Raw genomic sequence first — 25,079 nt, 5'->3', positions numbered from 1 at the left:
GACTGAGATAGTGGACCTTGAGAAAATGTTTGGGTCCACAGGAAATCAAGGACAGTTTGAAGTCCTTAATAAAAAAAATGGCTTTAGCTGACCTGCTAGGTGTGAAGGCTCAAGGAGCTTTGTTAAGGTCTAGATTTATGAATGTTAATGCTATGGATGTGCCTTCCAGTTACTTCTTCGGTCTGGAAAAGAAGAATGGACAGAATAAATTCATTCACTCTCTTCTGTCAGAGACGGGGCAGGACATCACTGATGCCAGTCAGATCCGGAGACGGGCCGTTTAGTTTTATTCTGCTTTGTATAGAAGTGAGTACACTGACAATGATGTCCTTCTACAGTCCTTTTGTGAAGGATTGCCCACAGTATCACGGGAGTCGAATGTGCTGCTGGAGAGACCTTTGGACTCGTCAGAGCTCTATTCTGCCTTACAGAGCATGGGTGGCGGGAAAGCCCCTGGTATTGACGGTTTGACGGTGGAGTTTTACAAAGCCTTTTGGGACATTGTGAAAGACGATCTTCTCGAGGTATTCAATGAAAGTCTGGCTGAGGGTGCGTTGCCGCTTTCCTGTCGCAGGGCAGTGATAACCTTACTGCCAAAAAAGGGGACTTTGCAGGACATAAGGAACTGGAGGCCTGTGTCAATTTTATGCAGCGAATATAAGATTTTGTCAAAGACCTTAGCAAACTGTCTGAGAGAAGTGATGGATCAAATCATACATCGTGATCAGACGTATTGTGTACCTGGCAGGTCAATATTGGATAATGTATATTTAATTTGTGATGTTTTGGGTGTCTCTGATTCATTGGGCTTGAATACTGCTCGTATTTCAATAGATCAGGAGAAAGCATTTGACCGCGTTGAGCACAATTATCTCTGGAGTGTTATGAAGAGTTTTGGGTTCAGCGATGGTCTCATTGCTATGGTGAAAGTTTTATATCAGAACATTGAGAGTGTGTTAAAATTCAATGGTTCTCTATGTGCTCCTTTTGAGGTACAGAGGGGCATCAGGCAAGGCTGCGCTCTCTCTGGCATGTTATATGCAATTTCACTGGAACCCATGTTACAAACATTGAGAAATGAGATGAGGGGTTTAGCTATACCTGGTTTCCAAGATAACATTGTTTTGTCAGCTTATGCTGATGATGTAGTTGTATTTGTAAAAAACCAAAATGATGTAAATATATTGGAAAGAATTGCTGACAGTTTTAGGGCTGTGTCCTCTGCCAAAATAAATTGGAGGAAGAGTGAGGCATTAGCTGTGGGTAACTGGCATAGTAGATTACCTGTGTTACCTCAAAACATGATCTGGAAAAGGGATGGTTTTAAATATTTGGGACTATACCTTGGAAATGACACGATTGTACAGAAAAATTGGGAGAATGTGGTGGAGAAAGTAGAAGGAAGGCTGTTTAAGTGGAGATGGCTGTTGCCTCAGATTTCCTATAGAGGCAGAGTCCTGATAATAAATAACCTTGTGGCTTCTACCTTGTGGCATAAGCTGGCATGTGTGGAGCCTCCTTCAGGCATGTTGGTGCGGTTGCAGGCAAAGATGGTTGATTTCTTTTGGGATCGCCTGCACTGGGTTCCTCAGAGTGTTCTGTATTTGCCCAGAGAAGAGGGAGGGCAAGGCCTGATTCATTTAGCGAGTAGGACAGCGACTTTGAGGCTACAGTTCATACAGCGATATCTGTTAGGACCAAGAGATTTAGTTTGGAGAGAAGTCGCCTCTTTTATTCTTCGAAAAGTAAATAGTCTTGGTCTTGATGTATCTTTGTTTTTAATAGACCCGACGACTTTAAGGTTAAATGCACTTCCTCCTTTTTATCAGTTTTTTTTTAAATGTTGGACACTTTTCAAGTGTATAAGAACTACTTCTACTAAATCGTTGCACTGGTTACTGGAGGAGCCTCTTGTTCACGGTCCAAGGATGGACATAAGCGACTGTGCAAGCCCTGGGCTGACTGGACTGCTGTGTGCTGCCGAAGTGGTACGCCTGAGACAGCTGGCAGACACAGCAGGACCAGAGTTAAAGGATGCTCAGGCTGTGTGTTCGTTATTGGGCCTGAGGTCGCAGCGCTATGCAACCAGAGTGCTGGATCTCTGGAGACAGAGGTTGACTGTCGAGGAGCTGGGCATGCTTAGCTTATACAGCAGTGGAGCATTGGAGCCGGACAAACGGGATGAGTTTCCAAATGTCTACCTGAGCCCTGTACTGGGAGAAATGTCTGGTCCTCTACTTTCTGTAAAGGATTCAGCATTGTACAAAATGGATAGGAAATCATGGTACAGAAACTGTGTCAAAGTAATTAATAAGAAATGGCAGGTAATGACACTCAACCTGTGTGGAGGGTTTTATATAAACCTCCTTTAAAAAAAAAAACGGCAGACCTTCAGTGGAGGATTCTGCATGGTGCTGTGGCAGTGAATGCTTTTGTTTCCATCATCAACCCATAGGTGGATAATAAATGTCCTTTCTGTGGGTTGACTGAGACTGTTTTTCATGCATTTTTAGAGTGTAACAGGCTTTTAGGGCTATTTGAGCTGCTCACCGACGTTTTTAGGCATTTTGGTGAAACCTTTTCTGTTATTGGTTATATTTTTGGAGCAGGATATAAAAAAGAAAATAAGAAAAAATGGCAACTGCTTAATTTTCTGGTGGGGGAAGCTAAGCTTGCAGTCTATGTAAACAGGAGAAACAGAGTGGAAGATAAACCGGACCAGGATGCAGTGTTAGTGTGGTGCTGTAATGTGAAGGCTAGAGTCTGGCTGGAGTTCAGGTTTTATAAAGCTATGGGAAATTTGGAGGCTTTTGCTCTGGAATGGTGTTATGGAAATGTGATTTGTGATGTCTTTGATGATGAATTGGTTTTTAACAACATTATGAATATGTGAAGTTCTGTTTTATTTTTTTTGTATTGTTTTTTTTTAATCTTGAAGATGTAAAGTCTTTTAAAGGCTTGTTGTAAAGATCATACAGTACAAAATAAAGTACTTTAAAAAATCAAATCTCTCTCTCTCTCTCTCTCTCTCTCTCTCTCTGGCTCTTGCTGTGGCTCTATCTCTCTGGCTCTATCTCTCTGACTCTCTCTCTGGCTCTCTCTCTGGCTCTCTCTCTGACTCTCTCTCTCTCTCTCTCTCTCTCTCTCTGGCTCTCTCTGTGGTTCTTTCTCTGGTTCTCTCTCTGGTTCTCTCTCTGGTTCTTTCTCTGGTTCTCTCTCTGGTTCTCTCTCTGGTTCTCTCTCTGGCTCTCTCTGTCTCTCGCTCTCTGGTTCTCTCTCTGGTTCTCTCTCTGGCTCTCTCAATTCAAATGGCTTTATTGGCATGACCGTAACTTGTACATGTTGCCAAAGCAAATTATTAATATTAACATTAAACATGAATTATAAGGGCGGTCGGGTGGCGTAGCGGAGATTGCGCTCGTCACCAATGCAAGAGGCTGCGGTCTCGACTCCCGGAGTCAGCATTGCCTGCGGCTTGGGCCGATCGTCATACTAACTTGTTTGGCTGAGTTAGCGGGAGGGAAGTCGTGGGTGGTAATCTGGCGTTGTGGACAGCGACACCTACAGGTCAGGTCTGGGCGCCTGCTCAGCGAAAGGCAGGAAGTGGTGAAGGCAGCGTGACCTCCCACGCGTTACACTTCACCAATGAGAGTCCTCGCTGCCAGGTGAAAAGAGAGCTGCTGGCTGTCTCCGCATGTGTCGGAGGAAGCATGTGGTAGACTTCAGGGTTCCCTTGTACCGACCAGTAGGGGGAACATGCACACAATGACCAGGTAGGGGAGGGGGGGAATTGGCATAAAAAATCAATTAATTCAAATTAAAAAAAAAATGCGTTTCTCTAAGATATTCATATTTTTAACATTTGGTGAGGAAGTGTATCTCTGTTTCAGGCTCATTGAGGATGCAATGACAGCACAGCCTTTGCTCTGCAGGAAGCAAGGTTTTCCTTTGCCTCCCCTTTTCAATAGCAAGGCTATGCTCACTCAGTCTGTATTTTGTCAAGGTTCTTTTTAGTTGTTGATCAGTCACCATGCTAAAATAATCTGCTATGGTGTACTGTCGATTTAGAGCCAGATAGCACTGCATTTTGCTCTGTGCTTTTGTTTGTGTTTTCCAATAGGTGATGTAGTTTTGTTTTAGCTGTGTAGTAATTTGATTTATTCTGATTGGTGATGTGTTCTGTTCGTGAGGTGTGTTAAGAGAGCAGGTTTGTGGACTCAGCCTCAGGACCAGCTGGGTAAGGGGGTTCCTGATGCTCCTCAACTCTTGGCACTGCAGGGCTTGATAATGGTACGAGAGGGGGTCACTTTGTTTTAGGTGTGTCCAAAAGTGAATTGCTCTTTTTTGTATTTTTAGTATTAGTGGGTAACGGCCTAATTCTGCCCTGCATGCATTGTTTGTAGTTTTCCTCTGGACATGTAGGATAATCTTACAGAGCTCTGCATGCAGGGTCTCATGGGGTGTTTGTCCCATTGAGTAAAGTCTTGTTTTGTAAGTGGACCCCACACCTCACTAGGGATGGGTACCTTTCACATTTGAACCGATACCGGTACCGGTACCTGTGAATCGATACCGGTACCCAACGGTACCTTTTTTCGGTACTTTAGTCTCAAGAAATTTAATTTACCTACCTCAGTCGTAAAAAAAAATATCCAAACTTCAAATAACTACAATTTCGACAGTTTTCGGCTTGTCATTGCTCCGACTGCTTTGTTGTTGAATAAAGTCAAATCCTAGATAAGCATATATTGTGCGTGTGAACGTTGACATGAAAAAAAAAAAAAAAGTAAAAAAAAAAAAAGGTAAAAAAAAGAATTAATAAAAACTTTTTATTTTATTTTTTTTTTATTTTTTTTTTGGTTTCTCACTTGATTCGATACTCGGTAGTACCGACGTGTTTCGGTTCGGTACCTCAAAAGTACCGAATTCGGTACCCATCCCTACACCTCACTGCCATAGAGTGCAATTGGTTCAATAACACATTCAATACATTTTAACCAAATTCGAATTGGTATTTCTGTTTGTATATTTCTTTTTATGGCATAGAAAGCCCGGCGTGCTTTCCCTCTCAGCTCATGGACTGCTTCCTTAAAATGTCCAGTTGAACTTAGCTTTAGTCCTAAATAGGTGTAGTGTGTGCAGTACTCTACATGTTTTGTGCCAATTGAGAACTTTGGTAGAACATATAGATCTGGATCTTTTTTGGAATATCATTATTTTGGTCTTTTTGGGGTTTACTGACAGGGCCCAGGTCTGACAGTAATGCTCTAGCACAGGGGTTCTCAAACTTTTTTATACCACAACCCCATTTGATTTAGGATTTTTTTTGGCAACCCCACACTTAAAGGGGAGATGAAGCAGTGAACAATGTGATCCTAGTTTGTTTGTTGTGTACCTTGTGTAAGACAGGGTCCTATAATAAAATGTGAAATCCTGCTTATTTGTCTGAAAAATCAAATATAATTTCCCTGTTTTCGCCATGGGCGGCGCCATTTTGTTGCTGACGTCACGGTGTTGGTTTGGTGTATACACTGCTGGTTAGCTGCCTATAGTGAATGGGTCAGTCAGTAAATAAAATGTTGCCTACAAAACAACGGGACCGCGGTGGTTCTTTTTGTATTGCTCCTTGCTGTTCAAACTAATTTTACCGTGTGAAAGAGAGGAAAGTTGGTTAATTTCCACAAACTACCAGTGAAAAAAACAGTGTTGTTGGCACGTTGGCTCAGGCTGGCTGCACTCAGGCGGCGCGACCAGCCTGTTGGACAGGGAAGGAGGATCTGCAGCGAACACTTCATTGCCTCGGATTATGTTGTTGGGGGTGGGAGGTTTGTCCAGAAGACCACTAATCAGCTGAAGCCGGACGCGGTTCCCTCGGTCTTCGACAGACAGACCGGCCCAGGCAGTTCAGCGTCGCGGAGCATTCAGCCTGCTGGCTACCTAGCTCCACTTCAACCAGCGTCGCGGAGCATTCAGCCTGCTGGCTACCTAGCTCCACTTCAACCAGCGTCGCGGAGCATTCAGCCTGCTGGCTACCTAGCTCCACTTCAACCAGCGTCGCGGAGCATTCAGCCTGCTGGCTACCTAGCTCCACTTCAACCAGCGTCGTGGAGCATTCAGCCTGCTGGCTACCTAGCTCCACTTCAACCAGCGTCGCGGAGCATTCAGCCTGCTGGCTACCTAGCTCCACTTCAACCAGCGTCGCGGAGCATTCAGCCTGCTGGCTACCTAGCTCCACTTCAACCAGCCGAGCGTCGGGAGCTCCAGCAGCTTGTCGTGCAGAGCCCATTTCATCGCGACCAACCGGCACCGCTTCTGACAACAAACCTATCCATTAGGGGTGGGAATCACCAGTTTCATCATGATATGATACGATATCGATTCTTTGGACAACGATACGATATTTGCCGATATCACAGTCTCTCACGATACAATACGATTAGATTAGATTCAGGTGCCTGCAATCGATATGAGATGATATCATATGCCCATTTAACACAATCAGTAACATTTAGATCAACTAAAAAAAGGTAACGAAAATATCATTTGACATTTGTATTTTTGAGCTCTTCCAGACATTTAAAGGAAAATCAATCTATTGTTTTTAATACAAATAGACCTCCTGTTCACTGTAAAGTGCCACGTTTTGATATATTGAGCTTTAAACTTTAAGCTCCATTTTTTGGAACTCAAAACTCAACCTAAAACCCCTCCCTACCTCCCTCTCCCAAACCATTCCTACAACAATTTGTTGATGTTGCATGATCATGTATAGGCCTACATTTATTATGTATTATATTGTTTATGTTTAAATAACATTTAAACATCAAACTCCTCTGACCTCATCTGCTCTTTCCAAAGACGCGCGCGCACACACACACACAGAAAGGGAGAATGCTATGCTGTAACGTCTACACACACGGAGCTACTGCTGTTGTTCTTGGGTGGATATGAGACTCGCCACAGGATTTTCAAATAAGAGTATCGATATGAATCGATCTTATTACATTGCATCGATCCGATTCGATCGTTGATAATTACATCGATGTATCGATCTGGATCGATGTATCGTCCCACCCCTACTATCCATCCATCCAGGTTACACACAAAAGACCACACCCGTGGCCCCCTCCCGCGATTATACATGCATAGGATGTAGTGAGATGTGTATTGGAATACTGTGTTTCGGCCTCCGTTGATGAAGGGGCGAGACATGGCAAATACACACAGCTGCCGGGTGGAAAACTCTATCTGAGTTTTATTTCTTTTTGTCAATGCGCCTACCCGCGACCCCACTTTGGGTCACAACCCATAGTTTGAGAACCGCTGCTCTAGCAGATCCAGGCTCTGCTGTAGGCCGTCTGCTGTGGGGGACAGCAGAACCAGGTCATCTGCAAAGAGCAGTCATTTCACTTCCTGATTGTGGAGACGTACACTCTCTGGCTCTCTCTCTTGCTCTCTCCTCCCATTCTCTCCCTCCTACATTATACATCTCTCTACATCTGGCTCTGTGTGAAACCACGCTTGTTCTCCAGCAGCCCTGCTTTCACTTATTCATTCTTTGGGGAGGGTAAAACTCTCTCTCTGGTTCTCTCTCTCTCTCTCTCTCTCTCTCTCTCTCTCTCTCTCTCTCTCTCTCTCTCTCTCTCTCTCTCTCTCTCTCTCTCTCTCTCTCTCTCTCTCGCTCTCTCTCTCTCTCTCTCTTCTGCCAAAAGTGCTCCATCACAATGCCTGACGACATTTCTTTGGAACCAGTTTCAGAAAGATATGATGGAAAAAGAGGACAGGGGGGGAGGACAGAGGGGGAGGGGGAGGAGGAGGAGGAGAAGACGAGGGGGGTCTGACGTTGTGACAGCTATTTGGCTCCAAAATGTGTTTTTTATACTGTATATTATACAAGGAATGAGCTCTGCCTTTTGGGGGAGGTAGATGTTATGTTTATACACCCACCCCCATCTCTGCCCCTCGCCCTGTGCCAGTGGTCGGAGAAGACTGGGAGAAGGAGAAATTTGACATATTTGTTGACTAAACATTTGTACGACGAAAGCGACTGTGAAGTTGAAATCTGGCCGTGACAAATGTGGGAAGAATGCAGCTTGTGATGCCATGAAGTGAGACACACTGAAGTGGAACAGGCCCCCAACCTCCACACAATCAGAACCAGACCCACAGAGGCACGCATGCACGCACAGCACCCCCGTGCCACAGACCCCATGGGTGTGCTTGACGCTGTCGCCCTTATGATATGGTGGTGTGTGTGTGTGCGTGTGTGTGTGTGTGTGTGTGTGTGTGTGTGTGTGTGTGTGTGTGTGTGTGTGTGTGTGTGTGTGTGTGTGTGTGTGTGTGTGTGTGTGTGTGTGTGTGTGTGTGTGTGTGTGTGTGTGTGTGTGTGTGTGTGTGCGTGCGTGCGTGCGTACGTGCGTGCGTGCGTGCGTGTGTGTGTGTGTGCGTGCGTGTGTGTGTCATGGGGCTGATGCAAACCAATAGAGTGATGATCTAACCAGGGTGGAGAGGCCCCTTGTCATTATAACCGTCTCAAAGGAATGACTAATTGATGTGAGACTTAGGTCGCTTTCACATATAGTTTTGGTGGACTCGGTGTGGTTCTGGTGGTGAAGTTGCAACATTGTTGCATTCTTCATTTGGTTCGCCTGCGTTCACATAGCAATCTGTCAGGCGCACCAAACTATCTGAACAATGTCACACGGTCGAAAAGGGCGCTCGTCTATTGGACAGTGGAAATGTGTGTGTGGCTGCGAGCCTGTGTGTGCGCGCGCGCGCGTGTGTGTGTGTGTCTGTGTGTGGACTGCGAGCTCTGTCTGACTCCAGATCAGCGGAGGCGAGTTGTTCTATTGAAGCCGATTACCACCATCCTCTCGCTAAACAACTTGTACACCACGTTGTTATATATATATATAATAATAACAATATAATAAGCCGCGTTTTTTCTTCCTTCTTCCCAAGATGCACAGTTAGATATATAGATAGATAGATAGAGAGATAGATGCAGTGTGCTTGTTTTGCATTGAATGCTGCGAGCAGTGGTAATAATAAGCACTTCCTATATTTGGTTCGTGTTTGGTCCGATGAAGCGAACCGAGACCTACGTTTTCAGGCGCACCAGAGTTCGCCTGTTTGGTCCGGCGGACCGAGTTCGACCGCATTCACACAAACCCGAAAAACCGGACTATCGAATTCTGGTCCGATAATCCGGACCAAACAGCCCCTGTGTGAAAGCGACCTTAGGGTTGGGTATCAAATCAAATCAAAGCAAATTTATTTATAGGGCCCGACAACACACGTTAATGTCCCCATGGGCCGTACAGATCTTCTTTAAACAAGTCAAGAAGAAAACATAACAATAAGTCAAGAACAGAACAAGAACACCATAAGGTCCAAACATTTTTAGATGAATGCAAATAAATTAAAGAATGCAAGCACTCCCAGACATACCCCACGCGAAGGTAAGGAAAAACTCACTAAAACCTAACAATAGGGAAAAAAGCTCCACAGGCAGTGTGGAGGAGAGAAACCTTAGAAGGGCCATTCAAGGGGGGATCTCCCTTCTTAGATGTTGGTGATAGTAGTGTTGCAGACGGACAGTTGGTAAGCATGCACTCATGTGTGTAGTGGAACACAGATGAGTGCATGCAATAGCAACTGTACATTTTGAAAAATTAAAGATAGAGCTAATAGCGATAGCAACTGAACATTTTGAAAGATTAAAGATAGAGCTGATAGCGAATCTATTTGAGGCACAGGGGCGGCGCAAAGAGGGTCACGTCCTCCCCGTCTTAGTCAAGGGACATTGAACACTCCGGTCGTTGCTCAGGGACAGCCGGAGACAGGGAGATAGGGGCGGCGCAGAGAGGGTCACGAACTCCCCGACATCATCGCGGGACATCCGGCACTCCGGTCACCACTACGAGACCTCCGGAGACAGGGGGGCACGCAGAGGGGGTCGCAACCTCCCGGCCTTCGTCACGGGACGTCCAACACTCCGGTCAACACTCCAGGACAGCAAGTCATAGGGAGACAGGGAGACGGGACAGGCGTTAGACAGCTCATGAGATTGTAGTAGGCGGACATAGCAATAGATACAAGTGGTAGGCATATATGTGAATGGAGTAGATATATGAAGTAGGCGTATTATGTGAATAGAATAGAAGTACTTAACCCAGCAATGAAACCGCGTTGACTGTTAATCTGTTAACAGTCTGTTAATACTGTTAATCAGTTGACAGGACCACGGACAGACGGCGGTGAATAACTGATCCAAGGCCTCGGAGGTGCATGTAGAGCAGTCACTACAATCTTGGCCAAGACCCCGAGGCATCCATCACCTTAGTCAGCGCCAGGAGACGGGCACTCAGAGAGAAGGGGGAGGGGGGGGGGGGGTTTGAGAGGGGGGGGGGGGGGGGGAGAGTTAGAGAGTTCCCATGTTTGTGGTGCTGCAAAGGAGCAGACATGTAGTACCCTGTAGTGCCATGTAGTACCATGTAGTACCCTGTAGTGCCATGTAGTACCCTATAGTACCCTGTAGTGCCATGTAGTACCCTGTAGTACCCTGTAGTACCCTGTAGTACCCTGTAGTGTCATGTAGTACCCTGTAGTGCCCTGTGGTACCCTGTAGTGCCATGTAGTGCCACGTAGAGCCATGTAGAGCCATGTAGTACCCTGTAGTGCCATGTAGTACCATGTAGTACCATGTAGTACCATGTAGTACCCTGTACCCTAACTAAACTACCCTGTAGTAAACTACCCAGTGGTACCATGTAGTACCCTGTACCATAACTAAACTACACAGATTAATCTAAAGGTCAGTCCCCGACCAGGTGAGATCAGGGTAGGTTGAAGGAGAGAGAGAAAAGATGAGTCTTAAGCAGGGATTTAAAAGCTTTGACAGAGCAGGCGCCCCTGATGACGGCAGGTAATTTGTTCCACAGGTAGGGAGCACGGTAGACAAAGGCTCTGTGGCCGGCGGATTTCTTTTTAACCCTAGGGGTCGATAGAAGCCCCGCATTTTGTGAGCGCAGAGCACGAGCGGGCGAGTATCGGGAGATGAGATCGGATAGATAGAGCGGTGCAAGCCCATTTAAAATTTTGTAGGTGAGGAGTAGCACTTTAAAGTCAGAACGGGCTTGGATAGGAAGCCAGTGTAGGGCGGACAAAACTGGTGTGATGTGATCAAATTTTCTAGTTCTAGTTAGTATCCGTGCAGCCGCATTTTGCACGAGTTGAAGATTTTTGATGCTTGAATTAGGTAGGCCTGAAAAAAGTGCATTACAGTAGTCCAGACGTGATGAGACAAAAGCATGAATCAGGGTTTCAGCATCAGCCAGAGTTAAAATGGGGCGTATTTTTGCGATATTACGAAGATGGAAGAATGCAATTTTGGTGAAATTTTTTATATGTGCATTAAATGAGAGGGAGGAATAAAAAATTACTCAGAGGTTTTTTATGGTGGAGCTCTGGGATACATGACAGGTATCAAAGTTGAGGGAGATGTCCTGAAACAGGCCTCTGTGGTTTGGGGGGCCAACAATTAACATCTCAGTTTTATCTGCATTAAGGAGTAGAAAGTTTTGCGACATCCATTTTTTGACAGCAAGCAAGCAGGCCTCAAGGTTTTGTAGTTGGGAGGAATCGTTTGGCTTAATAGGTATATATAATTGGGTGTCATCAGCGTAAAAATGAAAGTTTATGCCAAATTTGCGTATGATATCGCCGAGGGGTAGCATGTAAATCGAAAATAGCAAAGGGCCCAGGACAGAGCCTTGTGGGACACCACATTGCACTGGGAGGGTCTCAGATGTTAAATCATTATAGACCACGCAGTGTGTTCTATCAGTTAAATAGGATTTAAACCAAGCTAGTGCGAGACCCCGAATGCCAACATGATTCTCAAGCCGACCTAGAAGAATCGAGTGATCGATAGTGTCAAAGGCTGCACTGAGATCAAGCAATAAGAGCACAGAAGTGAGGTTTGAGTCAAGAGAGAGCAGTAAGTCATTTGTGACTTTGGTAACCGCCGTTTCGGTGGAGTGTAAGGCTCTAAAGCCAGATTGAAATGATTCATTAAGATTATTGTTTGATAAATGGTCAGTAAGTTGCGTTGCGACGATCCGTTCTAACACTTTGGATAGGAATGTAAGATTGGAGATTGGTCTGTAATTTTTCAAGATTAGAGGGTCGAGGTTCGGTTTTTTAAGTAGTGGTTTAATGACGGCTGATTTAAAGGCCAGGGGCACCACGCCAGTAGACAAAGAGGTGTTGAAGATATTGAGTAGGGCAGGGCCTAGAGTTGGGAAGAGTTTTTTGATGAGAGTTGCTGGGAGAGGGTCAAACAGACAGGTTGAAGGTTTACCAGTTTAGAGAGGGCACTAAGTGAGACGTTTTCAAGGCAGCATAGCGTATGACTGGAATCAAAGTCAGGGGGAATGCCCGTCAAAGGTTGGGAGGGACTCTGATTGTTGAGTAAAGCAACAATTTCATCTCTAATGAGGTCAATTTTCGTGGTAAAAAATTTCATGAATTCGTTAGCCGAGAACGCATGGTTTAGGGCACTTGGTTGTTTCTGCGTAAGTTTTGCAACTGTGTCAAACAGAAACTTTGAGTTGTTTTTGTTTTCATTTATGAGCCTGGAAAAATAAGAGGTTTTGGCAAGTGAGAGTGCCTTTTTGTAGTTACGTAAACTATCATTCCAGGCGAGGCGGAATACTTCGAGTTTGGTCGAACGCCATTTATGTTCAAGTTTGCGACAAGCCTTTTTAAAGGAGCGCGTTTCCTCCGTAAACCAGGGAGTTAGTTTTTGCGGAGCACGTTTAATTTTAGGTTTAAGGGGAGCGACAATGTCGAGCGTGCTACGAAGGGCGGCATTAAGTTTGTCTGTAAAGAGATCAAGGGGGCCAGAGTAAGAGAGGAAGGGAGAGAGGGTGTCTGGTAGGCAGTTAACTAGAATTGGGACAGTTGAGGCGTTAATACGACGGCTCATGTAGGATTCTACACTGTCTGGGCGAGAAACCGTCAGATCAATTTGAAATTTGATGAGGTAGTAGTCTGAGAAAGCAGGAACATAGGGGGAGACGGTCAAATTTGACACAGTGAGACCGCGGGCTAGGACTAGGTCAAGGGTGTTCCCACCACTGTGAGTGGGTTGGTCAACGATTTGAATGAGACCGACAGAGTCAATGATGTCGGTAAAAGCCTTATTTAGGGGATCTAGAGTTTTATTGGAATGAATGTTAAAATCACCAACAATTAAAATGTTATCTGAGCGCATAACAAGCTCAGAGATGAAAGTTGAAAATTCATCTAGGAAGAGGGTGTAAGGGCCTGGGGGGCGGTATAGGACAGCCATTACAAAGGATGCAGTGGAGGTAGGAATCAGACCGCCACACTTTCTGTTGGGTGGAGAGGGATGCAACAGGAGCACCTCAAACGAGGAAAACTTACAGTTTGCGTTGGATGTAAAGTTGTGCTTAGAGTCATAAATTAGAGCAACTCCGCCTCCTTTCTTGGAGGTGGGTGCGATGTGGGAGCTACTAAAATTAGGGGGTGAGGCCTCGTTTAAGGGCAGAAAGTCATTAGGTTTAAGCCATGTCTCAGTGAGGCCCAATAGGTCGAGACTATGGTCTGTTATCAGTTCATTCAAATTTATTGTTTGAATCTTTTCGATTCCGATGCCAAAATAACGCTTCTTAAAGAAATATATATAAATACCATTCAAACACTGAATCACCAATCGCCATAAATGTCAAGTATGTTGTGTATGTCATAAATGTCTATATGAATTGAAAATGGGGGACCCTGATGGAAACAAGACAAACGTCTTTTTCAGGTCTGCATCCCCTTAACAATTGTGAGTATTGAGCCGTACTGTATTGTACCCATTCTGCAATCTGTTAAATAAAGTTTTCATTCATTCATTCATTCATTCATCTTGGTGAATGACATTATTCTATGAGAGCCGTTGTTCCAGCTGTAACTCTCTGAGATGCGTCATTTACGGGGGCCAGTTGCGAAATGCAGTCTCCCGTAGGTGCTCTTTGAGGGCGGTTTTGAAGGTGGGTAGGGATTATTTTACGGCTGTGGGTAGGGCGTTCCACATTGTTGTGGCATAATTGCAAAACGTGTTTAGTCCCTTGTTTGTGCAGAATCTGGGTTGAACATGAGTTGTGGAACTCCCTCTGGTGGTGTTGTGGTCGTGGGATTCACTGACCGTTGGGAAGTATTTCGACATGTACATGGGTACCTTAGTCCTGTAGTCTATCTTGTAGACATGTTGGATCTCAGATAGTGATGCATCGATGTGAAAATTGTGGCCGATACGATAACCGATATTAATATTACTGTTCTGGCCGATACCGATATTTACTGATGTCGATATCTCTGTATAGAAAACACTTTTTTATGATAATCAAATAAAGCGCTATTTTCCAAAACATTTTTTTTTTACTTTTGTAACTTATTTTCAGAAACTATTTCAGATCAAAACATGTAAAAAAAAAAAATAATAATAATTAAAAAAGAAAAATTTATGACCATATCGGCCGATATTATATCAGCGGCCGATATATCGTGCATCACTAATCTCAGATCCAAAGGTCATACTGCGTACAGTATTTGTGCATTTAATTACTTTCATTATTGTACGTGAAGTTTAGCCGTGGAAACTGCCGGGCAAAAACACCTCTGCTAGCCATTCCATTCGGAGGACCAATTCTATTTCTTCTTCACCCTGGCTGTCGCCAAAGCCTCACCATTTCTGTGCCTCATGTCAGTGGCGCGCGGTCTGGGTAGAACTATCAACCATGTCGGAAGTTCGGAACCGGTGCCGCTCGTTACTCGGTTCCCCATTGGACCCAACCGTACAGCCTGGCTGTTCTAGGAAGAAGGGGATATTATGAGGTAAAACACTCCCACATGGGCTCAGCTGTTGGATCCTTGTGTGATCACGTCAGGTCATGCAGAGCCGTGCAGGAGAGCTGTGCTGGACAGAGAGAGAGAGAGACAGGGTCAGTAAATAAACATGTTCTCTATGGTTTCGTGAATAATCACAAACATCCTTCCAGATAATTGACTGGCATTCTGGGACCATCTGTTTAAGGGGGGGGTGGTGGTGGTGTGTGTGTGTGTGTGTGTGTGTGTGTGTGTGTGTGTGTGTGTGTGTGTGTGTGTGTGTGTGTGTGTGTGTGTGTGTGTGTGTGTGTGTGTGTGTGTGTGTGTGTGTGTGTGTGTGTGTGTGTGTGTGTGTGTGTGTGTGTGTGTGTGTGTGTGTGTGTGTGTGTGTGTGTGTGTGTGTGTGTGTGTGTGTGTGTGTGTGTGTGTGTGTGTGTGTGTGTGTGTGTGTGTGTGTGTGTGTGTGTGTGTGTGTGTGTGTGTGTGTGTGTGTGTGTGTGTGTGTGTGTGTGTGTGTTTGGTAAACACATGGATGCATATATGTGTGTGTGTGCATGTGCTTTGCATCATAAAACCTCAGCCAAGCGGCTTGCTCCTCCAGGTGCGGTCTGCAGCTACATCAATCTGATGACCTGTAGGGCCAAAAGGTTGTGTGTTATTCCGGGCCACAACCTCCTACCCCAGGGTGTTGTTGAGGTCACAGGGGTCAAGCGTCCCTCAGTTGTGGAAGTGCTTTCAGGTCGGCACGGATGAAAACAGAGAGGTCTGAAATCAAGAGTGGGACTGTGCAGCCTGGCTATAGAGCCACAGCACACACTTATTATTACATAATACGTGGAATAACCTGAAGACCTCCAGACCTGAGGCTTCAGATAGATATTCAGATAAATCTATGGTGGTGGTAGAGGGCCATTGGGACTTGCTCTGTCACTTTCAGTCACACTGAAATTTGCTGACGATACAGTAGTGGTGGGCCTGATCTCTGCAAACGATGAGAGGGCCTACCTGGAAGAGGTAGAGGATCTGGCGCGGTGGTGTCAGGATAACTGCCTCTCCCTGAACGTCAGCAAAACAAAAGAGATGATTGTGGACTTTAGGAGGTCGGGGGTCAGGGACTACAGCCCCCTCAGCATCGACGGGGCACCGGTTGAGAGAGTGAACAGTTTTAAAAAAAAAATAATAATAATAATAATAATAATTAAAAAAGAAAAATGTATGACCATATCGGCCGATATTATATCAGCGGCCGATATATCGTGCATCACTAATCTCAGATCCAAAGGTCATACTGCGTACAGTATTTGTGCATTTAATTACTTTCATTATTGTACGTGAAGTTTAGCCATGGAAACTGCCGGCAAAAACACCTCTGCTAGCCATTCCATTCGGAGGACCAATTCTATTTCTTCTTCACCCTTCACAAGAGATGATTGTGGACTTTAGGAGGTCGGGGGTCAGGGACTACAGCCCCCTCAGCATCGACGAGGCACCGGTTGAGAGAGTGAACAGTCTTAAGTACCTCGGAGTCCACATATCCGAGGACTTGACATGGACCACACACATTGACAGTGTAGTCAAGAAGGCACAGCAACGCCTCTACTTCCTTAGGAGCCTAAGGAAGTTCAAAGTGAGTCAGAAGATCCTTAAGAACTTCTGCGTTCTACTCATGCACAATAGAGAGCATCCTGACTGGCAATATCACCTCCTGGTTTGGGAATAGCACCGCACAAGACCGTAGCAGACTACAGAGAGTGGCCCGTTCAGCCGAACGCACAATTGGAGGTGGGCTTCCCACTCTCCAAGACATTTACAACAAGCGTTGCAGGGGAAAGGCTAATAGAATAATCAAAGACTCTAGCCACCCAAATAACTGCCTTTGAACTGCTGTGGTCAGGCAAGCGATACCGGAGTCTCATGGCAAGCACAGAGAGACTCAGAAGGAGCTTCTAACCCCAGGCAGTTAAGGATGCTCAACCACAATAACACTATGTAACAAACCATCAAATACACTCACAGCACACACCACACACATCCACATGTACACACTCACTTTAAATAAACAACTCACTGTAGCACCCACTTTACCCACTTTAGACACTTTAACTCATTCAGCGCCGTCCCCGCATATATACGCGTTTGTCCGCCAATCGAATAACGGCAACCACGTATACAGGTGCAGCTCGATAAATTTGAATATCGTGGAAAAGTTATTTGGAATGACTCTGAGATCGCAAAAGTACAATACCGCCACCTGGTGGTATGCAGACGATATTGCACTCCCTTTGTGACTGTGTGTGTGGCTGTGTATCATTGAAAGTTTTCGAGTAGCCTGGACAGAGGGGTCTCCCCGATCGCATTGAATCGCTTTCGGGACGCTTCATTATGCTGTGGGGGGTTATGTCGTGGCCCAAATGGACATACTATCTAGCAGATGGCAATCAAATAATTGGAATATTCTTTTTGGAATCTCATCTGCCACTTAATCGGCAATTTAATGTCAATTTCAGCTTGGTTGTTTATTGTTTTTGTAGCCATCGCCCTGATCAGCGTATGCTGTTGTACTAACGAATGCCGTTATTGACAATCAATTAATCAGAAACGCCCCCCCCCCCCCCCCCCCTTTCATGCATGCATGATGGAAAATAATATACCAATCATATGCATTTGAATTTGTTATTGTAGCGTGTATAGGGACGAAATGCCAATGGATTAAGTATAATATGCGTCGCGGCCTAATACTAGCCTCCCAGGAATTACACTAAACCGCTATAAAACCATACTTATATTCACCACGGTATAAAACGACAATGTATGGATGGAAAAAATATTCCGTTTTCACATCTTGAACGATAGATACTCGATGTCAAATGGGCCATAGTATTGCATCCATAGCTAATGCTATAATATTTAAATAGTTATAGCCCTGTAAACAAGGTGAGCGACTCCCATTGTTTACAGCGGTGGCGGTAGCTACTACAGGATGAGGCTAATCCCCGGTGCTGAATGAGTTAACACACTTTATATTTATTGCTAAAGAGATTTGCACTACAACTCATACCTCATTGCACCTTACCTTAAGTTGTACCTCATCCCATTTCTGCATTGTACTGTATATTGTATTGTAACTCAGTTACAAATTTTTTCTACTCTGTATTTTATATTGTATATCGAACACTTTTGTTTACACTTGTTTACGTACTTTTGACTTTCTATTTTATACTTATCTATTTTTATCTAGCACACTCTCAGGAGCGAAACAGAAAAAGCCAGTACCACTGCCTTCCTGGATGATTTATGAATGGAAATAGCGAATAAAAGAAATAACGATCCAATAGCGTATTGGCGTTATTTGATTGGCGGACAAACACGTATATATGCGTGAACGGCGCTGAATGAGTTAATTAACACTTTCAGTGCCGGGCCGTGTTTTCCTATTTACCCCGTTGAGTGCCACCATCCACGGCCAATGTTAACGTTAATATCGCCTAATCTATGTTTTAAATGATGGCTATGTGTCTAATCTGCCCGTCGCTTATCAAAGACTCATTTTCCAGTCAACATTGGCAAGGCAGATTGTATTTTTATCGCTTCATTTCCGTTTGATTTTGAAAATCACCCGTTTTCCGGGGGAAAACAACCCATGTCTATGATAATCGCCTTTTACTGGAATATTCCAGAACGTTGTCATTTGTCTGCCTATTTATGAATCGTTTTCAAATAAACGCTAGATGATCGATAGTATATGTGTGCGCAAGCACGCTCGTGCCGTGCGCTGATAATCGCTGCTGTTATTTCCTCATGGCTTTTACAGTCAAAACAGCCATATCACATATCACATAAACGCTTATATCTCTGTGAAAACGAGTCTGATTATCCTAACACTGATAACATAGATTCCTTACCTGAGGTCAGATGGTATCCAAATGGTTTATTCCAATTTCCGATCGCCATTCGAAACAATCGATAAATGTATTGATCCATCGTGTGTACAGTATAACCCATATTCGTATAACCCATCTGAGCGTGGCTCAGCGGCTCCAGAATGAACTCTGGTAGACCCCGGCTGCATCAGTGAGAAGTAAAATGTGGAGTCAGAAATCCGTTCTCCCATTCACTTTCATTGAGTCCACTCCAAAACGGTGATTTACCATCTGGGAGACGATAGGGGGCGCTTTTTTCACATCTGATCGCCGGCGGTCCCTGGATCTCCAACGGTAGGCTCGCGTGATGCAATATGATATAATATTTCAGATTGCTAATAAAAAAAATAAAAAAAACACCAGAGAATAGCCGTGACGTGGCATTCAACGGTCGGGTTGTAAACCCGAGAAAAGCCGTGAGTGGCGCTCAAAGTGTTAAAGGGGCAGCGCTCCAACAAATACAACCTCTATTAACACATTCATGGCCATTTGGATCCGTCTAAAATCACTGTAGCCGGCCAGCATTTCTAAACAGACTTGCATAGTCTGTGGGGCTGTTTGTAGAGCTAAATCTATACTTTATAGTATTGCTATCTGTCCATTCTCATTGTCAATTGAGACCATAAACCGTCCCTTCAAAATGGCTTAAAGAAATAATTTTTTCATCAATACGTTCTCATTTTATAGCGTCTTGAATATAAGCAGTATAAGGGATTTCGGCTGGGATATTTCCTGGAACGCGAGATACAGGGCTAATAGCTACTAACGTTAAAGCCAATGGCATTTCGGATATACAGAAGCTACAGTTAAAACTCAAACTGCATATGATCGGTATGATGGTCCACCACGAATGCATGAAAGGGGGGGGGGGGGGGGGGCGGGGGATGTCGTTTCTGATTATTGATTATTACCAATAACCGCGTTAGCCTCATTAGCCTCATTCGCTGATCGGGTGGATGGCTATCAAAACAAGCCCTGATCAGCATGTCATTTACGTGAAAAAGATCTTACCGTGGGCCGGTTGGATCCCCCAGAGCATTTCTCAGTTATCGATTGCCATCTGGTAGATCGATATGTCCATTGGCTGATGATATATTCCTTTACTGCATAGTGAATTCGGCGTCGCAAAAGGTATTCCAAGCTTCTATGCTGCACATCCAGAATCCAGCTAACTGGAAACTCCATTGAAAGTAAAAAAAATAGTGCACCGCACACTGCATTATCGTGGCAGCGCCCCTAAGAGGATCTGGCCGGTAATGCACTTTTCAGAATTTGAAGAGGAGGGTAGATCTTCAGTGCAGCTCGGTGACATCGAGTAGGTTAATACAATGGAATAAAAGCCAAAACAACCTTGCCACGGACATGTCCGTGGTTGGTCCTCAACCGTTGGATTCGAAACACGGATTTATACGTGGCCGGCCCCGAATGTGTTAACAACCTATGGCACCCTCATAGCTATGTGATGGCAAGCATATACACAGAAATATTACTGGAATAAAAAATATATAATTCCAATATAACATCAATACAAAGCAATCTCTTTGTCAGTTTTTGTTCTAGGTTGCAATACACAGGTTCATACACTGGAATAAGGTCATTGTAAATACAATAGTGTTATATATATTATATATTCAGAATTTAAAGGTGCTATTTGTACGATTGTTTTGGTCATTTGGAAAGAGGACCATGTAGACTAAACCATGCACATTTTGATGAAAAACATCACAGTATCTATAGGAGCTATTGTGATTTAGGAGAAATGATCGTCACATACACGTCCCATAGTGTATTGACAGAGGGAGAGGTTGTGTAGGCCCATATAGTAACACAAGATCAAAGCAAATGCATTTAGCAATTAGCTGTTTCATTCACACATAGAAACCAATACAACAATCATGTCTTGTGATTCATAGTTGTCCTGCGCGCCAGCGGATTTAACACCTATTGCATTGGACAAAATGGGAAGAGATGCTGTTTACAGACTAGCTGTTTACAGATCTACAATGGGTGTTTTTGCTAGTTTTGGCAGGATCCAAGATGGCCACTAACAGAATGGCAGTTTCACCCCGGAGCAGCATGATTTATACCAATGAGTCAACCCTCTTCCAGCCACACAGCACACATTCACAAGGGTGTTGTTGAACTGACAGATTGAGAGAGACTTTTTAAGATCCCCTCCTCTCAATAACATGTTATTTAACTCCTCTTGGAGGCGTGACTTTGACTAGATACAGATTGTTATTTGTTAAGAGGGAGAGCTTCATTCATTCATTCAGCTTCTCTGTACTCCCCTTAAATCTGAGTTGCGTGTGTGATGTCACTAATTGCTCAAACCTCTCACGGTCCAATATGTTGTAACTTGACACCTTTAGCTTCAGCAAACACATCAAGCTGAGGAGGTATTGACATGTCTTGAGAGAATATGAGCTGCTGACATTAAATTCCTGGTAAATATCAATGGGTGCTTGTTGTTAATTAGCATATTCATTCATAGATACTTGCATTCTCAATGAGGGTGATGTGTAATTTTCTTGGTGGAAAAAAATATTGTTTCAACATACAAATTGTTATAACAATATATATAAAATACATATTAAAATATTTAAAATACACATCTGGAGGGGATCTTTAACTGAGAAATGGAAGAGAGGAAGAGAAGAGAGAGAGAGAGAGAGAGAGAGAGAGAGAGAGAGAGAGAGAGAGAGAGAGAGAGAGAGAGAGAGAGAGAGAGAGAGAGAGAGAGAGAGGGAGGAAGGGATAGAGAGAGGGATTGATTGAGGTGATGACATCATTGGCATGGGTTTAGGGAGACACAGGAAAACCTTTGTGCGGGTGACCACATACACAACAGGGAAGAATGCTGATTCTAACAACTCAATCAAGAGGAGAGCGTGATGTAGCTGGGGTCTGCTGGTTGGTTGGTAGCCTATTACATCTACAGTGGCTATCGTCGCTGCCAACATGCCGTTGAGCAAGGCACTAACGCTCAATCTGCTCCAGGGATGTTGCATTGCTGGCGGTAACACAGGAGAATGGAGTTGTTAAATTATTCAAAAACTCATTAAAACAACTTTTCACTGACCGATTGAACTCGCCCGGTGGAATGAGAGCCAAAATTAATTCGCATAGTAGTGTAAAAAGTCTTTCCATCTTCCACTCCAGACAGGCCAGAACCATTGCTCAAAGTAATAGCAGTTTCCCTTCCAGTTGTACTCAGGTCTGTGGCACAGATGGAACATAGAGAGAGAGAGAGAGAGAGAGAGAGAGAGAGAGAGAGAGAGAGAGAGAGAGAGAGAGAGAGAGAGAGAGAGAGAGATGCTGAGAAAGAACAAGGACAAGCATGCACGCACTCACACACAGACACACACACACACACACACACAAATATATACATATACGCACACACTCTGATGCTCATGAGAATGTATTGAGCTTCAACCGTATAGTTCCGGTATGGGGGAGGGCTACGTCTTTGTTGCCTCTGCTGTATCACAGATGTATTACATGCAGTGTTTCATATGACTTCAATCAGGACCATTTTTGAACCGTGATGCGACAACGAGTCCACAATGACAAGTGACATCAAGCGGCAGAGCAGGACGACCGCAGCCTGTGATCCAGGCGTGTCACCTTTCATGTGGTTCCTGTTAAAAGCCAGCTGATCCTCTCACTCTCACACGGCTGATCCCAGTAGAGTCCGACCGGGACTGGGATTGCATTCCAAGTGCAATAAAATAGTCGTTTTTGTCAGAATGGTACAGCACCCTGTTCAAGATCCGGTTGATGTACTTCATTCGCCTTTTAGGCACGCTGTCTCTCCCAAGAGACCACCCACTTCGTCTTATCATATGACAATATATATCCAACACATGTTGTCATTTGTCAGAGTGGGAGCCAGAACAACATTAGTGCATTAATACAGCAGGGCAGACAGTGCCGTCCCTCCCCACCATGTGGGGCCAGTTAGCTCCAACTGATGTCCCCTCCTTCCCTCCCAGTGTGGTCTGTTTATTGATGTTGTCAGCAGACTAAAACCTAACAGGGCCTGAAATCTGAGACACTGTTTTCCCAGACGGGGAAGGTAGTGGTGTGATATTGGGCCTTCCTGAATTCTCTCTGTGTCCAGTGTTTGGTCTACTGTGTGGTATAGGTTACGACTACGGACGACAGAGGCCTGTGTAACTGTGTCATTGCCCGAGTTGGCGTCGGCGGTGAGTGTGTTGCGTGTTCTGTTGGGCTGGTGTGTGATCTGGAGAGGGTCGGAGTCGTATAGAACTTGATTGGATAGAAGGGGCCTTCTTAGTGTATTATTGTGATTACTGATTTCCTTCGGTACGTACACCTAAGAGAGCTGCCATAGGAAGTTTGATGACGATGTCATTAAAATGAGTGTTGTTTCACACGTGGACAGACAAACACACCTGTCACTGGAATGTTCATCCAAACACACAAAATGTCTGACACTCATAACAGTTTATAATATTTTGTATTTGTTTTATTACAGCATACATGTAGCTGTACATTTAAGGTGTACCAAATGGCCATTCAAGAATATAGATTTGAATGGGGAACGGACATTCTATAAATTCTAGCTCTATGGTGGAAGCACAGTGTTGGTGGGTTCTACTGGGGGCTATGGCTGCTGCATGGTGAATCAACAGCTCATTAAACTACAACCCTCAGATTCTTTATGAGGCTCACGGACCACTGCACCTTCCTTCCTGCAGCCCCCCCACCCCCCCACCCCCACACACACACACACCCTTCTCCCTTCCTGGCATGGGAGCTGAACTGGGTGGGTCACGGTTTCCCACAAACCACCAAAGAATAAATTTTTTCTCTCTCTTGTTTCATTTGACAAATGTTTTGCATGACCACAAGACAGAAACCACTGTAGGACATGTACTTGACAGTCAGCGTTCTTTATGAGCAGAGGCAGTGAAATGACTCCCTTCATATTTCTAGGAATGAAATATGAGAGTCGTTTTCAAGGGGTGAAGGGCAAAGAACTACAACAAAATGTTGGGCCAACACAGCCTTGCTGAGAGCTAACCCACTAGGATACCCAGAGCTAACCTACTAGGATACCCAGAGCTAACCCACTAGGATACCCAGAGCTAACCCACTACCCAGAGCTAACCCACTACCCAGAGCTAACTCACTACCCAGAGCTAACCCACTACCCAGAGCTAACCCACTACCCAGAGCTAACCCACTACCCAGAGCTAACTCACTACCCAGAGCTAACCCACTACCCAGAGCTAACCCACTACCCAGAGCTAACCCACTACCCAGAGCTAACACACTAGCCAGAGCTACCCACACCTCTACCCAGAGCTAACCCACTACCCAGAGCTAACCCACTAGCCAGAGCTACCAACACCTCTACCCAGAGCTAACCCACCCAGAGCTAACCCACTACCCAGAGCTAACCCACTACCCAGAGCTAACCCACTACCCAGAGCTACCAACTCCTCTACCCAGAGCTACCCACTCCTCTACCCAGAGCTACCCACCCCTCTACCCAGAGCTAGCCACCCATCTACCCAGAGCTACCCACTCCTCTACCCAGAGCTACCCACTCCGCTACCCAGAAACATCCCACTTTTTTGAAAATGATACACTTTCAAAGTTCAAGTTCAAGTTTAAAGGTAGAATCTGTAATGTCGTCAAGCAGCGACCTCTAGGACAAAGAGCCCCTCTTGGTACTGCACTTTGTTTACATTTTATTGGTCTGATGTGTGGGTTGGAGTTGAGTGGGGATAGGGTTGCTGATGCTGGCCACACCCCATGATCTATATAGCTATATAATATCTATAGCTATAGTAACTTCTTATATAGTTTTAGTTAAAGGATTTATGTAGTGATGCACCGATGTGAAAATTGTGGCCGATACCGATAACCGATATTAATATTGCTGTTCTGGCCGATACCGATATTTACCGATGTCGATATCTCTGTATAGAAAACACTTTTTTATGATAATCAAATAAAGAGCTATTTTCCAAAACGCATAATTATTTTACTTTACTACATCTAAAAAGAAAAAAGAAAAAATTATTTTTATCAGCCCATATCGACCCTATCTTGATATCGGACCGATACCGATGTGTAAAAAAACAGCCATATCGGCCGATATTATATCTGCGATTTATGTAATTGCTCCAGAACCGCAGACCAGCCCTGTTGTACTATAAATTCACCTCTACACTGTCATTACCTACCCTAATAGTAACAGTAGAAATGGCGAAATGGGAAACC

The 25,079-nt window shown here is 44.6% G+C and overlaps 1 protein-coding gene across 1 annotated transcript in view; it reads left to right on the top strand.

Moving 5' to 3' along the window:
* emilin1b (elastin microfibril interfacer 1b) overlaps positions 1-25,079 on the top strand; it is a 135,027-nt gene that overhangs the window by 54,355 nt on the left and 55,593 nt on the right. The gene's annotated exons all lie outside the window — the stretch shown is intronic.

This window comes from Notolepis coatsorum (assembly GCF_963971535.1).
Source record: "Notolepis coatsorum genome assembly, chromosome: 20".
Classification (NCBI taxonomy): Eukaryota; Metazoa; Chordata; class Actinopteri; order Aulopiformes; family Paralepididae; genus Notolepis; species Notolepis coatsorum.
The sequence above is the reverse complement of the archived record's forward strand: the minus strand, read 5'-3'. Positions and strand labels throughout refer to the sequence as shown.